The sequence below is a fragment of the Camelus bactrianus genome, unplaced genomic scaffold, assembly GCF_048773025.1.
Source record: "Camelus bactrianus isolate YW-2024 breed Bactrian camel unplaced genomic scaffold, ASM4877302v1 HiC_scaffold_43, whole genome shotgun sequence".
Lineage (NCBI taxonomy): Eukaryota > Metazoa > Chordata > Mammalia > Artiodactyla > Camelidae > Camelus > Camelus bactrianus.
Genome location: NW_027413959.1, coordinates 7,215,977 through 7,230,510, shown reverse-complemented (window position 1 = coordinate 7,230,510; position 14,534 = coordinate 7,215,977). Strand labels below are relative to the sequence as shown.

Below are 14,534 nucleotides of genomic sequence, written 5' to 3'. Positions count from 1 at the left end.
AACAGTGAAGGATGGGTGACATTTTTAGCTGAGGACAGTCCTGTTCAGTTGGTTTGTAATTGCAGACTCGTTGAGTTGTCACTAGAGGGAATTGATCTTATGGAATTTGGACTTAACTCAGGCCTCTTCAGAATGGACAAGTGAACCTGGAGAAAGACAGTCAAATCTGTGCAGACATTAAAGTCCACGTGAACGTGGTGTATCCCTGAGCCAAAGATCGGAAAAGTAGGCAGCACTTCTTGAGGACAGAGGAGTGGTTTTTAAGGTTCTCCAAGAATGAATCCCAGGGAACCGGGATGGCCAGTTGTCAAACTGTGACTTTGCTCTTTGGACGGTGTACCCACCGAGTTTATTGGCCGTTTATAGGTTTCCATTTCTCTTTAATGCATGACAGGTGATGAGGACGTGGGCATACACTTTTGACACCTTGTCGAAGTGACTGGGTACCTGCCTAGAAGCGCAGGCCCAGCTATGGCTGCGCCATACATCTGGCCGCCCATCCCGCTCTCCGGCTCCGTGATCACGGCAGAGTGGTTCCTTGATGACCTGTCCGTCTCCTCTGTGACATCGTAACCCAACAAAATACCGGAGCGTATTAGCTTGGCTTTGTTCTTTTCCATCCTTCCCTTCGAATGATGATGACTGATAATGGACCCAGTTACGTTTGCAGATGATTTACACGTAGGGCTTTCAGTACAAACCTCGTAATCCCCACTGTGTGATCTAGAGAAGAAAGTTACATTCTTTCCAAATTGTTTTGATGCACTTATGTGGGAAAATGATGTACGTTTGAATATGTATTTCCTCTATGAATCATCATGGCTTGAGATGAATATTTGTAGACATGGAATGAGTTTTCTGTATTTGAACTGTATGGTCCCCTAAATTCTCCCCAGCTTTTTAAAGTCATCACTGGAGTGCTACCTCCAGAGTGTCCCAAAGCATCCACCACTGCCTGTTCTTCGGACACTGTGAGTTTCCAAGTTGGAGAAGGCTGCTCGCTGTTGAGGCATTCTCTGGCACATCTCTGGCTGGCTGATGTGAACTTAGCACACAAGACTTGGCAGACAGTATCTAACCATGGTCACGTCCATTTCTGGAACACTCATGGAGGATTTTACACCTATGCTAGTGGCATACGTTATTTCATTTAGTTTTCCCAACAATCATAATTAGATTTTATCACCTGTATTAATAAGGAAACTGTCAAAGCGAGTGATGTGCAGACTTTGGACTGGAACACGGGTCTTTCTGATCCCTGTCTCTGTTCCCTCCCCAGCCTATCCTTCCAAATGGCCAGGAGACTCTTCCTCAGTCTTGAGTTTCCCGCTGATGTTACCACTCTCTTTGTTTCTGGAGAGGAAAACAAGTCTAAACTTACTTTCCAGTTGGAAATGGAATGGAGAGTTAACGTTGGAAGCCGGGAGAGTCTCTCCTGTGATGAAGCGGTCTCTGAGCCACTTCCATGGGGACGTCACATCACTGTCTGGGCCCCTTGCACAGCCTGGGCACAGGTGATAAGCCAGATGTGCCGAGCAGTCCTCCCGGACAGGGAAGTGCGTTGGAAATGAGTTTGGGTATTTGGTTTCATTACATAGGTTCCTGAGGGCCTTGGCCTGGCACTTCAAGTGGGACCACTCCCTGTCCCACAGACTCGTGCTCTGGGCCCCTGCAGACCTGACGTGGCCTCAGCCTGAGGCTCAGTGCCCTTGGTGATGAGGAGCATTTTAGTCCAGGGTCTGCCGGAGGCTCTGACACTTCTGGGCCGTGGGAATTTGTCCAGGATGATAATAATCCTCCCCGAGATTCAGATTTCCTTGCCTGTGAGCCGGGGTAGTAATAGTTTCTGAAATGATTGTAATGATTCAGTAATGGGCACAGCGTGTGCTGCCAGGTAGCTGGTGTTTAAGGAGCAGAAGTCGCAGTCACTCTGTCAGCCTCTCACTGTGTGCTCTGTGCTTTGAGAGGTTGTGTGTTTGGTGAAAGTCCCACCTAAACCCCAGGGTCTAGATGAACTGTTGTTCCTTTACTTTCCCGTCCTTTTCCTCTTTCCCTTCTCTGTGTCCCATATTTAGGTAGCAGATTCCTCTGTTTCAGGGAATACGGAACTTTCTAGTAAAAGGAGAGGCGGAACTCGGAAAGGTGGGGCCCAGAGGGGGTCTGGAGCATCTGCACAGCGCTGCTTCCCTGCATTTCTGCATCCGGTCCCATCAGTGCATGAAGTCAGCCTTCCTCTTCCTTCCTGTGTCGTTGGGTCTCTGTTTTAAGGGAAAATATTTTACGGGTCTTTTTTCAATTACATGTTTCGTTCAGATGCTTGTTGCTTTTCTCCCTGTGCTTCAGCATTCCTAGGAGAGAATTCAGCAGTGCAGCATCCTCTCCGAGCTCTATGAGTTGATCGGCTTCCACAGCAAGTCCGCCTTCTTCAAGCGGGTGGCCCCCGTGCAGCGCGCGGCCCCCAGCATCACGGAGCCTGGCGGGAAGGCCTGCTACCGACTCCTTCTGCAGAAGCTTCCTGGCTACAGTCTGTCGCTGGATCTGCAGGACTTCAGCAAAGGTGTTGGAACTAAAACATTGCTTCAGTCCCATTAACCATGCCTGGTTTGGGCCCTGCTGTCCTGTCTCATCAGGGTGAATTCTGATTCGTTTAGAAAAGGGCTCAGCAGACTTTTTCTGTGAAGGGCTTGGGAGTAAGTATTTCAGGGTCTGCAAACCTCCTGATCTCTGGTGCAGCTGCTCAGCTCTGCTGTTCAGACGCCAGAGCATCCGGACATTCCACACACCCACAGAGCTTTATTAACAGCAGTGTCTGGGGCTGGATTGGGTTTATGAACAGCAGTTTGTCCCTACAGCCTCCTCAATATTGACGCCTGCACCAGAGCGTGCATTTGCGACAATCGGTGAACCTGCACTGACACGTCATCATCACCCAGAGCCCAGACTTGACACTAGGATTTACACTTGGTGGTGTGCACTCTGTGGGTTTTTACAGATGTGCAATGACATGTATCCACCGTCACAGCATCATACAAAGTAGTCTGTCTTAGTGACCTTAAAATGCTCCGTGCTGCACCTCATTCATTGCTCCTTCCCCTCTAGCCTCTGACAGCCACTGATCTTTTAGTCTCTGTGGTTTTCCCTTTCCCAGAACACCATACAGTTGGAATCAGACAGTTGCGGAACCTTCCCATATTGGCTTCTTTCCCTTAGTAATATGAATTTAAGGTTCCTCCATGTCTTTCCATGCCTTGATAACTCATTTCATTTTAGCACCAAATAATAGTCCATTTTCTGGCTGGATCACAGTTAATCCATTCACCTACTGAAGAACAGCTTAGTTGCTTCTGAGTTCTGGTGATTATGAATAAAGCTGCTATTAACATCTGTATGCAGTTTTGTGTGTGGACATAAGTTTCCATTTCGTCGAGTAAACACCAAGGAGCACAGTTGCCGGATCATATGTTAGGAGTACGTTTAGTTTTGTAAAAAATTGCCAGACCGTCTTCCAAAGTATCTGGGCAATTTTACATTCCCACCAGCAATGCATGAGAATTCCTGACGCTCCACATCCTCACCAGCATTCGGTGCTGTCAGTGTTCTGCGTTTTGGCAGTTCTGACAGGTGTGCAGTGGTACCTCGCTGTTTCAGTCTGCATCCCCTTGATGACAGATGCTGTGGAGCATCTTTCCGTAGACTTCTTTGGCATCTAGACTTCTTCTTTGATGACGTGTGTGTTCAGGCATTTTGCTCATATTTTAATCAGGTTGTTCATCCTTCTTGTTGAGTTTAAAGAGATTTTGGTATATTCTGGATATCAGCCCTTTATCAATGTGTCCCTGCCTTCACCTGCAGCACCGGAGTTGTCCTTTGGGTCTCAGTGGAGTGTCAGCTCTTCAAAGAGGTTCCCTATCTTCCCTCAGCCTAAATACTGTCCTTGTATTTTTCACTTTCATTGACTCATTTTGTTCTTTTTAAATAGCATTTCCCATAATTTGTAAGTACATTAACAAAAAAAGGGCAATGATTGAACACCACCTCCCCCACCAGGATGTGTGCCCTGTGAGAGCAGAGGCCCTGTCCCCACTCACCGTTTCTCATGACAGTACATGGCACATGTCCATGTAAAAGTGTGTAACGTGGGGCCAAACCTGATGAGCAGCTATGATGACATGTGTTGGCTACCATTTATTGAGTAGACTTTGTTTCTGATCTTAATTATTAAATCACATGAATGAAACTTGTTTGTTTTGAAAAATAAAACAACAAAGCACACCTCCATTTGATTGGTACTTTCTACTTAGCCTTCTGACACAGGAGGGGATGTTCACAATCATTTTGTGGAGGAAGTTGGGGAGGTAAAGTAAGAGAGTGAGATCAAATAAAGTAAAAATGATAACTATCAGTTGGCATTATTTTCACTAAGACATAAAAGTTACTTTAAACCCTATCTCAGCTGTTGTTCTGTTGTTTTAAACATTTCTCATAGAATTAAATGGAAGCCCACTAAACCCTGAAAGGGAAATTGTGTGCTCAGGTCCTGAAAATTGTTTATGTCTATTTCTTGAAATGCACATTTTCCCTGCTGGTTACGGAATTTCGAGGCGGGAACACAGCCGTGCGCTGTGTGTCTGCCGGCTTTACGGGCTGCTCACTTTCATTTTCATTTTCTTGTGTTGCAGTTTATGAAGGTTTTCCATGAGGTATATTGCTCAGCCTTTTCCTGAATGAAGGATTGAATTTTCCACAGGAAATCTTATGAAAGAGAGTGACAAGGCACATGGGTTTCCCAAAAAGGAATACTTGATGTAATAAACTCTCACTATGGTGAACTTTTTTAATACAAGCCAGTTGAAAATTTTATCACTAGGTCTTAGGCCACAAATCTGTCTTAAGAATAAAAAGATTCAAATTTTATAGAAGAAGCAGTTTGAATCAAGTAGAAATTATGATTTGTACACTAGTTGGTGTTAGAACTTATACTCAGTCTTATCATAATTGCCTGTGGTAGGAACTGGATCATTATTTATTTATTAAAAAAAAAAATCCACTAGGTGCTATTTGCCCCATTCTTGATGCAGCAGTGCTGAGGTTAGTTAAGTTGGGCCATTTAGGATTGTTAGCTAGGTTTAACAGACATTGATTTCAGCCTCTTTATCTTTTTTACAATCTCTTCTTTTTTATCGGCCTTTGGTCTTTTGACAACGTGGAAATACTCCACGGATCTGCCTTTCCCTTTTTTCCTGTCTTTGTGGGAAAAGATTTCTGAAAGACAAACTACTAGGATATTAAGGATTTTGTGTGGGGTAAGTTTATTCAGTTCTAAGGTTTTCAATTAATACGTATTAATACTTGCTATTCAGCTAATGACAGTAAAATTATAAACTAACTTAAGTATATATCAGTAAGTATAGTACAATCAGCCCATCACCCAAATTAAGGAATTCACAAACTTTTCCATATTTCCTTTATTCAGACCTTTGTTCTTTTATTTGTCCTTTGTTGAAGTTTTTGACAGCAAATCCAAGAAGACATGTCATTTTATCCTATGTACTCAAGTAGACATGTCTGAGAAATGAGGGCCTTTTCTTTGATCAGGTTTTTCCATTTGACTTATGTGCTCGTTAAGTACCAGCTTTATCAGGCATCTCACTAGGCATTAGGGATCCTTGGGGCAATGAGACAGTCCTGGCTCCCAAGGAAGTTAAGGGCTGATGGAAGAAACCAACACAGGAGCTTGCGTGCCTCACTTAAGGTCCCTGCTGGATGACACCAATTGGACAAAATTTGTGCACAATACAGTAGGAATCACAGAAGGGACTGATCAGACTAGTAGGACCGGCCGTGAGAGAGGCGATCATCAGGGCTACAAGAGGAGGAATCATTTGATCAGAATCTGAAATCCTTTCTGCCAACCTTCCTACCAAGCCCCCAGGGCCCATCACACACAACCCTGTGCTGTAACTGTTTTTGATTCCAGTTACCACATCTCTTTCAGGAAGGATTTTAATGTGGAAAATATTTAAAATCAGTAATTGTTGCCAGAAGGGACATAGAACAAGGAACATGGAAACAACACAAATGTCCATCAGCACATGACTGGATAAAGACGAGGTGATACATATATACAATGGAATACTACTCAGACATAAAAGATGCCATTTGCAGCAACATGGATGGACCTGAAGACTGTCATTCTAAGTGAAGTGTAGTGGAAAGAGAAAGAAAAATGCCATATGACTTCATTTATGGGGAATCTAAAATTAATAGCAATAATAATAAGACCACAAATGAAATAATATTATTTTGATTTCTTGAATATGTGTAAGTACATCTGACTGTCCTTTGTGATAGGATTACCATATTCTGTTTATTCTTTTGTAGATGTCCTTATTCCTCTGGTAACTGTAATTTTAAAAATCTAAAGCTCTAATCTGTTCTTAGAAAGAATAATTAGTATATATATTTAAACTAAAAAATGCAGTATGCTCTATACATGTATTTACATGCAATATGTGTATGTGAAGTTGAACTGTAATAATTCTACCCGATAAAACTGAAAAAGGAAAAAAATAAAAAATTTATTTAGCAAAATCACCCCTCTTTAGATATTAAAACGTTCATTTCTGAGATTCTGTGAAAGACGGCATGGAAGTAGGTTTTAAGATTTTCTCCTTGCTCCTCGGTGAGCAGCCTGGGCTGCAGAGCTTGGCCGCGACAGGCACCCAGGGCTTACCGGCTTGCTTCTCACTTGTTGGGAGGAAGATTACTGCTTCAGGAATATTTATGCTCTTAGAAGCTGCTGAAAACCCCACAGAGCTTCTGTTTACATGGGGTGTATCTGTCAATATACCCCATTTTAGAAATTAGAACAAAAAATTTAAACTCAAGAACTGACAAGCATACGCTGTCCCAGCACGTGGTCAAAGCAGTGCTGCCACGGTGGCGTGTGTTGGTTCTAGGAAAAATGCACCGAACACTCAAGAATGAGGATGAACCCACAGATCTCATCTCAGCAATGCTATGAAGAGGTGGGACCCAAAGCCCCTAAAACAGTGCTGAAGTCCCCAGATGTCTCAGAACACACAGAGCCATGGGATCAAGAATCCAGTACCTCATGGATCATCAGCAGTGGAGACCGTGTCCTGGGTCAGGAGGAGCAGAATTAGGGATAGCAGGCACACATTCCTATTGACAGCAAAGCTTTAAAGGTTTTGAATTGACTGAAAGTTTGGCAAAGTTTTGCATTTAGACTACTACTTTTCCTCTCCTGGAGACGTTAGAAGGAAAACACTGATTAATAGAGGATGATTGTAATGGATTAATTATGATACTGATGACATGGGCTGCGAACACTAACCCTGCACTCAGTGTAGACTAAGCCTTTTATGTACACAATTCATTAGGTCTCCACACCCCTGCAACGTGGCATTAAGCACTCATACAACCATGAAACCAGTGACTATAAAACAGTCACAAGCCTTCCTCTCCAGCGTGAGGTAGCAAAACCAGTAAGGTTTTTCAATGACAAATGCCAAAATCATATATTTTTGGGAAAGAAAGCAAATGAAACACTGAAGAACAATAAACCAAAAGAGCAGATAGAATGGAAAATTTTATTGAAGAAAGCAATGATTGATTCAATTAAAACAGCTAATGTCCCTGGTATAATTGAACCATCAATCCAAATTTTTGGAAAAGTGGGTTGTGAAATTACTGTTTCATTTAATATTGGAATTCCTATTTGGACCAATTTCATATGCACCACTGTTGTGAGGTTAGATATTTAGGTAAATAACAATATTCCTATTTTTTAAGTTAACAGGAAACATAACACAGGACTCCAGATTTAGGGAGAGAATGCAAAAAACTACTATCATACTCCATCCAGTAAGGACAAGTGTCCCTGCATCACCAAAGCAATGAGAATTTGCACAAAGAAAACACAGTTCCAATTGTGACAAATATGAGACCGTGAGCCATGAGTTACGAGAACAAGCAACTGTTTAAATGCCATGGGCAAATTTTTTTTATCATCTTGAAAACATCACTGATGTTCTAGGAAAGAAAAATAATTGTTTTACTAGCAAATCCAACTGACACGGGAGTTTTTCCAAGTGAGAAGGTGATTCCAAAAAGTGCAGTAAAATGAGTAAAGATGATCTGCGCAGTGACGGAGATTGTATTAGACTAACCAGCACCACGATTCCCGGTTTTACACTAGCTTTCTGCTCATCACCTCTGACACAAGAACTCATCAAATGATTGTTTTTTCTTTAGGGAAAAAAGATAAATAAAATCTAACTACAAGATGTGGTATGTAAAGCAGTAATGAAGTTTTCTAACCTTATAATGCAGCCAGTGTATTGTAGCACTTATTCGGGCACTAGAATTTTTTAATTTATTTCTTTTATACCCTATTTCTATCCTAAAGGAGACACTTAAAGTTTTCTACTTTATTCAACGTATCTTGTGAGGGTTGTGATATACACTGGTATGGCAGTTTTAAGAGATTCAAAATCGCCTCTGTGGTTGTGGTCAGGAAAGACAAGGCTCCCTCACAGCTGCGACGGAGAAGGAATCCCCGGAGTCAGCCTCCGGGCAGCTTCCGAACCGCATTTGCTTTCACTTGGCACAGGACACCATCAGCAAGTGTAACTCTGACAAGGCGATTTCCCCGGGGACCTGGGAGGTGCTCTAACATTCTGAAGCCACTTGTTTCCCAGTTAGGTAAGGCTTGGAAAAATAGTTTATTAGAAGTGACTCCCTTTGTATGTGCCTTTTGTCCTGAGTGGTCACTAATTAGCATAGAATATAAAATACCCCATAATATAAGAGTTTAGGCACCACATCTTTCCATCTACCTGTCTATTTGTTTATCATATTTATAGTTAGGTTACATTTTCTATGACGTTCACTTCCGGGCACAGAAAAGAAAGGTTACAAAATATTTATTGTCAATAGGGGGGACTGGGTCTAAGGGTTAAAAACCACTCCTGCTAACAATAAAAACCATATAATAATTTTAATCTCAGTTGCATCAGACCTTCCAGAATTACTCCTTCAAATTCACTGTTAAAACAGTAATGGAATCTCTGTTCTTCCAAGACTCGGGCCTGATCGCCACCCATCCAGACATCAGTCTGTGGGTCCCTACTTGTCCTTGAGGCCCCCGGACACACCTTATGGGGTGAACTTTCTTCAGTGTCCCTACTGTAGGGGAAACCAGGAAGTCCCAGGCACTATCCAGGAGTCACACCTACCTGCAAAAATCAAAGTCATGTGACTGAAACGGGACAACCCAGGTGGAGTTATAGGACTGAAAGCTCACCAATAAACAGGTTTGGGGGCCTAACCCAAGCCCTCCAGCTCCTAACATGAAGGACACGGTGTCCCAATTAGCCACGAGACTGGGGGGCTTCATTACTCCATGAATAAAGGATTTGTGCCAGTGCCACCTTTAGACAGGGAACCCCAGAACCCAGACTTGGAAGCATCCTGTCCCCTCCCCTCTGAACAAATATTCTCTCAAGTCACGTAGTGAGAGATGGGAGCCCCGGTGAGCTCTGGAATAAGATGCAATCTGAAAGACTGCTGGTAACAAACGGTGTGGAGCTCGGGCAGCACCCAGGGCCACCAAACATTCTTGTACCACTGATGCCCACACTTCCATCCACAACAGTTTCTTCAGGACACTTACGCACGATAACCATCACACAAAAATGGTTGCTTAGACATGTTTTAAGAGAAATAACATTATGAGAATGCAAAATTCATGACAAGTCAGAGTAAAGACCCCAGAGTATTTACTGAATGAGATCTCACGTATGCTCCGCATGAGCTTTAAACCCTTAGGACACAGTCATGGAACAGTAGGCATTTTCTTTCTTTCCTCCAAGTTGGCTTTGCTGGAGAACTCCATAGACACAGGAAGACACTGGATCCCACCTCTACTACTTACACAAAGGGCTCAACATGTAGAGAAGTATCAGCGCTGGTGCGGCCGGCTCCAATGTGCGCACTCCCATGCCCAGCTCCCCGAGAAGCAGAGCTCCCCCCACAGGAGCAGAGACCCCCAGGAGCAGAGCTCCCCCAACGGGCACTGCAGTGCCTGCGAGAATCTGGTATCTGATGAGTGAGCCTGGGGCGGGCAAGACAGGAAGCAAGCACTGCTCCCTCACGCTCTGCAGGTGATCTCTGTGTCATCTTGAATAAATACAGTCAGCATTAAAGATGTTTGACCAGAGGGTAAAAGGTAAGGCCTCCCCAAATCTCGCATTCCTTTAGTGGGAGTCCTGTTAGAACACATGGTGACAAGAGACGCTGGCTTTACATGCGCACGTTGCCCACAGGGCTGCAGTGGAGGCCACGGTGCTGCCTCTGCCCCACCTCCTGCCTTCGTCCCGCAGACCTCACAGGGGCCGCTGACTCGTTTCTCTGACTTTCTCTCCTTGATTGTGCAGCTCTTCCAGCTTTTAAGAGCTCATAAGAACCTCACCAGAAAATCTTTAACAATGAATGCAAATCAAATGAAATCAACAACAGAAACACACTGCCTTCATCATTACTTTACATTTTAGGATGAAATTCTTGAAGACGACTCCCTGACCTGAAGGGATGGATGGAGGAGGAAAGAAAAGAAGACAAGCATCTTTGGCCCATAAAAAATGAGAGGTAACCAGATGGTGGCTAGTTTTCATTGCACCTCTCTGCCAGCCTCAATTTCACATGCCCCTCCCAACTCAACTCATCGGAACCCCACTGAAGGAGACGGCTTTGCAAATTTATAGGTAGCCAAAGAAATCGCTCGAGAAATAGTCTCCCAAACCCAGCAAAAACACTGAAAGCTGACAAGTGCCAGAATCAGAATACTAAAACACACAGATTCAAACTCCGACACCCTCCCTGGTGGGTGTACTTACAGTGGGGGTGTGGCCGTGCAATTTGTCAGCATCCAACATATAAAAATGAAAGGGACACCAGTTTTCAACATCACAGTCCCTCTGAAACAACTGGTAGTCAATTAGCGTTTGTCGGCAGCAAAAATCGATTTTCTCCCCTGCACGTGGAGGTGAACACACAGAAGAGACTGATGATCCCCGCTGCGAGTGTAGCTAAGTGTGTCTAAGCAAACTGGCTCCATCAGCCTTCTGATGAACAGGGGAGTGTGTGAGCCGCGGGGCTCTGCAGACTGATGGTCAGGCAAAGAGGGCGCTTCCTTACTTTGGGGAGAAAAACGCGGAAGCAGCACTCGCTGGAAATAAATTCTAATTAAAATTTCAGTTGCGCTTCCTGCAGCGTAACCCACGCCAATAGATGAGGCTCCCTCGGTGCTGTCCAGTCATGTGAGCCAGGCTCATTACTGTACCTGTGTGTTTGGTTTAGCAAGTGAACCATGTCTGTTTTCTGGAAATTACATGAGGGTGGAAAACCTTCCAAACATGTTCATTTATTTGCTGTGGAATTTGTTTAATCCTCTTGAGAGCATTTACAATGACAACCTTCTTAAATAAGCATCTTTGCCCGAGATACCTTCCCAGGCACATGCGCCGAAACCTAGGACAACCCAGAAGCAAAATCAAAACCGTTAATAAATAATATGTCATAGCACTAACCACCAAAATTATATATATTAAAAAAAAAAAAAGCCAGGGCTTTATGCTGTCCAGGGTTTGAAACATTTATTTAACGTGTCAATTGTTACAAGAATAAACTTTTCTAAATGTAAAACCTCCTCAGAAATATTAAACTACTATTCAAGAAAAATATCACAGATAATTTCTGAAAAGTTTTTAAAGGAAAATCATTTTTAACTGAATCATATTCTAGGCACACAGAATAAATTCTCTTTAGAGAACTCCTACTTTTTTTTTTTTTAATAAATGACCTATAAAAATACACCCAGCATTAATCAGTAAATCTTCATTCGTTATTTTTAAAATTTTTAGGGCATGCTATTTTTTTTAAATCAAATGAGGAGATATTTGCAAGCCAATGGACAATGGAAATACCTAAGAAGACATTATAAAGCAGCAAGAGCAACTAGCACTTTGACAAGCATTCTGCCTGAGAGTCACTCGTACAATCTCATTTTGACTTAGCCACTTGGAGGTGAGCTCCATCAGCCCATTTAACACATGAAGAAACTGAGGCTTTGGGTGGTCATGTTTCCAGTACTTAGGGGAGCCAGTATCCAAACCCGGATCACTGTCTATAGAGCCTGTGCCTTTACCAGATCACACTTACATTTCTCACACTTGAAATGCACTCAGTCCCCGAGGTAACACACCTTCCTTGCGTTTCTAAGAGTTTTAGGAAGTACTGAAATACAAAGACTTATCAGGCATTTGTGTGGGCTAATTTTTTATTTTCTGATTTTCCTGAATCAGTTCAGGCTGAATTCATACTACTTATGAGGAGAAGTCCTGAGGCAGAGGAGAGAGGGGAAGATAATCCAGACATAAACAATTTCAAAAGATCCACTTCATCAAGGAAGCAAAGTATTAAATAAACCACTTCAACAACACGCTTGTCAATAAACCTTGGTGTCTCTGTATCAGCCTGAAGGAGGGTAAGCCATCCAGCCCATCTGCCTTCCAGCCACATACCCTGGACGATCTTGGTTCCCTCACCTGTGACACTTGTGTTCTCCAGGGAATCTTTGTAGAGATTAAACGATAAAACTATATGCATAGGGGATACATATTTGTTAGGCAGTAAGCACTAAACATATAATAAAATTACTTTATTTCATGAAAATAGGAGCTAGGTCTCCCAATTAAACATTCCTGACAGAATCCCAACAAGCACTTTAATTTATCTGCCAGAAATTGTAAAATAACATTTCTTTTTAAAGGCTGTAGCCATTCTCCCTACTTTTTACCAATCCTGGCTGTTATCCTGAAAATCTATTCCCAGAACTTGGCATCCATCTCCCATATTTAAATCATTTAAGTTTGAAATTTTGATGAAGCTTGGGCACATAAAGATTCACACCATAATTCACAGAATAAACAAAGACCACAGGAACAGGGCCACTTCCAGACCCCATGTGCTCAGGACAGGCTCCAAACTTCATAATATCAGATGCATGCTGTTTGAAGAGAAAGAAAATTGAATGTGATCAAGGAGGCTGACATAGAGCACTGGCTGGCTCAAGAGACGACTCCTTCAACCCCTCGTCTGACTTAAGTCATCTAACAGTTATCAGGTGATCTCTAACTAAAAGTAAAACAGGGGTAGGGTTGAAAAGTGAATTTTTTCCTACAATATATACATATTGTCAAATAAAAATTGGCACTTGCCATCTGCCTCTGATTTGATTAAGTCATAAGCCACTGCAGCTGCTGACCTTCAACACCCTCTGAAAATAATTCTGTGTGGAGATCAGGAATGGGTCGCTCTGTGCTCTGGGAAAATGGGCAGAAAATCTTCAGATAGTTAGACATTTTCAGGAAACTTTAAGAGCCCAAATTCTTGCATTTCCTCCTATCTAGAAAAGCACTAAAATCATTAACAGAGACACCTGTTCCTCGACTAGCAGCAGCCTCGGACTTAACGTATACTTGACGGCACGTCCCCCTTCAATGAAATCTCATATTATGCTGAGCTCCCCCTCATCTTCAGAGCAGTTCCTCCGAGCTCTCTGAGATGTTGTCACCTGGGTACTGGTCCTCATTTTGCCCCAGATAAAACTTAACTCAGAACTCTCACGTTGTGTTGTTTATTGACAGTACCACAAAAATTAAGCTTACATACTTGAACTCATAGTAAACATTCAGTATCAAACATTTCTTGACTTAAATTACTTTTTAAAAGTAAATAATTATTCCATTTCTTTAATATAGCATCTTTAAATATAAATTAACACATATTTCTGAATCTTCGAAAAATATATTCTGGAAAAATTTTTAGCTAATTAATAAAAAAGCTATTGTGTGGAGTTTTAGAAATTCAGAAGTGGAAAAGAATAGTATTGTAACTCAAGTTCTTGTTTTAATTGCAGAGATCCTGAGGCCTCAAAAGACATATAAAGTTTCCTGATTTTATACACGGTCCTTTAACAGAAAGCCTAGAACTAAGACCCTGGTCTTTGAGAAACCAAGACTTGCTCGGCTGGTGCAGGGCTGAACTTTATGAAAATGGGTCATGAGAAAGAACCAGAATGCTGGGGCCTGGGCGAGGCAGCGGAAGAAAGGAGGGTCTCACCTGGTCGTGGGTGAGAAATAGGCTCCCGCAGTGCTGGTGTGATGGGCATCCCTCAAGTGCCTGAAAACTAATATTTAGCAAACCTGCCACCGAAATGCACACATGCTGTTTAACTAGAAGGCTGACCAGGAGGCTTTCTCAGTGACACAAGAAGCTATTTTCATGTTAACTCTACAACTACAGGAAGAGAAAGAATAGAAAGCTGATATTAATTATTAATAATTTACACCAAGAACCAAGGAATTTCCAGGAGAAATATAAAGACTTGTTGGAAGTTTCATTATGTGAACTTACTGCCAATTCAGTTGTCTTAAAAATTGTTCTATAAA

General features: G+C 42.5%; 1 protein-coding gene across 47 annotated transcripts in view; it reads left to right on the top strand.

Annotated features, from left to right (window-relative positions):
- LOC141576892 (uncharacterized) overlaps nt 1-6,594 on the top strand; it is a 195,064-nt gene extending 188,470 nt beyond the window's left edge. For 45 of the 47 annotated variants that reach the window (XM_074360238.1, XM_074360223.1, XM_074360213.1 and 42 more), the window contains one exon: nt 2,344-4,278. The gene's annotated coding sequence lies outside the window, so the exon portion shown is untranslated. Of the gene's footprint in view, nt 1-2,343; nt 4,279-4,679 lie in introns of those variants that run through there. The other 2 variants (XM_074360229.1, XM_074360225.1) reach the window with 2 other exon arrangements.
- Nucleotides 6,595-14,534: the final 7,940 nt, after the last annotated feature.